General features: G+C 42.8%; 1 long non-coding RNA gene across 1 annotated transcript; it reads left to right on the top strand.

The window, feature by feature from the left end:
- Positions 1–2,454: 2,454 nt before the first annotated feature.
- Positions 2,455–3,214, top strand: LOC147985740 (uncharacterized). Its single transcript, XR_015615146.1, has 2 exons — positions 2,455–2,648; positions 2,719–3,214. It is a non-coding gene; the product is annotated as an uncharacterized LOC147985740 (long non-coding RNA).
- Positions 3,215–3,631: the final 417 nt, after the last annotated feature.

Below are 3,631 nucleotides of genomic sequence, written 5' to 3'. Positions count from 1 at the left end.
GCATATTTTAATTAAAATAAGAACATCACATTAATGGAACCCGAACCTGAGACATAAATTTTAAGCGCATAGCACCTTAGAACTTGGCAACTTGTATTTAAAAAATGGTTAACATTTTTTCGAGAAATAAATTCAGACATGTATTTTAAAAAAAGATCACCATGTATTTAAAAATAGTTCAACGTGTATAAAAATGTTGTGTGTGCATACAAAAAATGTACAACGTCTATTGAATAAAGTACACATGTATTTTTCTAAAATAAAATGAAATTGAATAAAAATAAAAATTTAAACTAAAAATAAACAGAAAACAAAAACCCAAAAAATGATGAAAATTGTGCAACACATAAAACCAATAATAGAAACACAAATAAAACCTTTAGTTTTTTTGGAGCAAAAAAAACTGTGAGCTTGGCCTGGAGATTAATTGAATGGGAAATCTTTTCCAATAAATAAAGTGCACAGATTAGGAAATCAACTATTATAAAAAGATACAAATGACGTCCGTGAAACTTTATCGGCAAGATTAGGAAATCAACTATTATAGCTAGAAATTAATTTAATACCAAAATATAAACAAAGGATATCATTTGATATATTTTTACGTCCATTTGCTATATTTATAGGTGTTTAATGAATATAACTTGACTTTGAGCAGCAAATGTGGAAAATAATGGCCAGAAATGCATAGTAGAAGAGTGTGAGAATGGCAGGAGGTACAAATCTATGTCAACTTTTTTCCACTCTATTTTTATAGTTGGTTATTCTCTATTACTTATTTTAAATCTATGTCAAAATTTGGCATCTTCCGGAGTATGTTTGCTACATTTCAGCCATTAAGTGCATTTCTACACATTTAACAAATATAATTCAAATTTGAATTCAAGTGGTAAAAGGTTGGCAAAATTGGGTTGAAAAAACATACTCATGTTCTCGAGTCTACGTTTAGGCCTTATACAAGAAAGTGAAATGAATTCGAAACACGAGGGTGCCAAGACTCAACCCGGAGCATGGAGTTTTCTGTTTTTTTAGTTTCGAGGGTGCCAAGACTCAACCCCGAACTCAATGCGCACCGCCGCCATGGTGGCAGTGGCTACGACGAACGTGGCAGAAACAACGGCGGGCATGATGAGGCGTCCTGCGGTTGTGGCCAGCACCCTTGGGTGGGGTACTTCGATCCCATGGGGTGCGTCGTTCCCACCCCCCTCCCCGTGCGCCCTGGGTGCCCCCGAACTCTGCAGGCATCCTCGGGTCCTGGCTTGGTGCACCAACGCAGGTGTATCCGATCATGTACTTTGGCATGTCGCCTGCTTTGTACGCCGCCCCTCCATACACATGGGACGTCAACGCCATGATGCACATCGCGTTCCCCCAGCACTAAAGTGGACAATGGACACATGAGATGCATCTCATGTCACCGGGGACTCAGGTAGCCTCACCTTGTCTCGTTCCCCATTAGCGTCTGATTCTCGTTCCATAACAGCCGGTAATGGGGCCCGCCTTCCTGTTGTTGCCATCTGTAGCGCTCGCCTCCCCCCTTGCCTGTTTCATATTTCAAAAATCCTTCTCTCGCCTAATATTGTTAAGAACCTTATTTCAGTCCGATAATTTACTCATGAAAACCTTGTTTCTGTGAAATTTGACCCTACTGTTTTCCCCGTGAAGGATCTGGTCAGCAAGGCCCTACTCTTGAGGTGCAATAGTGGAGATGATCTCTATCCGTTTTCAAGCAATAATGGTCGCTCCTCTCCGATGGTCCTCACCATCTAGTCGTCAATTTGACTTGGCCACCCCAACTCATCTACTTTAGCTCATTTTCCCCTTGATTTCTTAGACTCATGTAGAAAAGGTGTCCATGACTCCATGCCAACTTGGCAAACATACTCGCCTCCCCTTCCCCACTCTACATCCTTCGCTACCACGCCTTTTCAATTAGTCCACTGCGATTTATGGACCTCGCCAGTTGTTAGCTTTTCTGGTTATAATTATTACTTGTCATATTGGATGATTTTTCGCATTATTCATGGACATTTTTCTTTCCAAACCAAATCTGATACGTCTCGAACCTGGAGTTTTGTTTTTTTTATTTTGAAATGCAAACGAACTCTGAGAAACATGAAAGTTCATGTTGGAAAAAATGTTAAGATGTTTGTGTTCAAATAAATTATAAAAGAAATAGATTCCATTTCATTTATCAATGTCCAAGAACAAATTAAACTTAGTAAAATAAAACTAAGAAAATAAGGAAAAAAAGAAAAGCACAAAAATAGTACAGTACGTACCTTGGATTTGAACCAAGGATCTCATTTACATTTCTAACGACACAAAACCACCGTATTAAGCTACAGTTTTAATATAAACTCACACATGCCTTTTTATAGTAGTAGAAAGATCTTTTATAGCCTGCTGCCTTCTGATTGGCTGAACCAGACCTCCCACGGATCACGCCTCTCCACCGTCCATCCTTACCTGATCCAACGGTCGCCGCTCCTTCTACTCTCTATCTGTGCTTTCCCAGATTCTTATCCTCTCACACAGCCACACGAACGAGCACCATGCCAGCAGCCGCCGCGCCCGAGAAAATCCACAGATCGGAGTCGCCGGACGCGCGAAGGGCCGCCGCCCGCACCTTCCACCACAGCACGCAGGTGAGCCACACTTTACGCCGCCTCTCTCTCTCTCCTATGTTCTCCGCTCTAATCTCTCTCCTCCTTGCAGCAATGGAGGCCGACCGCCCATGGCATCGCCCGAGATCACCTCCGAGCCGTCGTTCTCCTTCGAATTCGTTGGGATCCGGCTGGATCCGGACGCAGCGCCCAGCTCCTACCTCCCCGCCTCGCTTGGGTCGTCGGCCACCTCGACGATGTCATACCGCTCGCGGGATCCAGCGCCACCGTTGGCTGGCCACTTCCTCGCATGGAGGAGATGCCCCCACTTCGGCGCCTCCCCACACGAGCAGTAGCAGCGAACGCCTCGCTAAGGGCGTCTCCGGTGGTGTCTTTTTTTAAAGAAGTTTGCCAGATCTATGCCAGAAAAACAATGGCGATGAACTCCGATTACGTCCCGCGAAGGCTGTGCGGCGCTTGATGTAGTGGATGTAGAATATCTCCGGACGAAGTAGTAGGCCAGATCTGGAAAAAAGAATTTGTAATTACAAGTTTTTTTGTTGTGTATTTCTTCCTTTTGGTAAAAATAAAATTTAGTTATTTGGTATGTTTATGCAATTTTCCTTTCTATTCGTAAGGCAATGGGCATACATAATCAGAAAAATTCTTATACTGACTCAAAGTTTCCATGGACCAAGAGAAACAAATGGATCGGCCAATCTCTCGATTAAAATTAGTGGGCCGTGGATGGATCGAAATTTTAATGGGCCAAAATACTTAAGATGGGCCAACGGTCTTGGACAGGGTTGAAATTTAGTGGGCCAAAACTCTGATTAGCCCGACTACTACATGGGCTGCCATGTCAGATACATGTTGGTCGCCATGTCAGATGATGACATGGAATGCATGATTAATGCTGTTATCGGGCAGTAAACTGTGACGGTCAAGAATCGTCATGGATCCATGACGGTTCTTGAGATCCATCATGGAGTGCATGGCGCTCAAATTATGATGCGATATACATG

The sequence above is a fragment of the Triticum urartu genome, chromosome 2A (assembly GCF_056163025.1).
Source record: "Triticum urartu cultivar PI428250 chromosome 2A, HENAU_Tu73, whole genome shotgun sequence".
NCBI classification, from domain to species: Eukaryota; Viridiplantae; Streptophyta; class Magnoliopsida; order Poales; family Poaceae; genus Triticum; species Triticum urartu.
The sequence above is the reverse complement of the archived record's forward strand: the minus strand, read 5'-3'. Positions and strand labels throughout refer to the sequence as shown.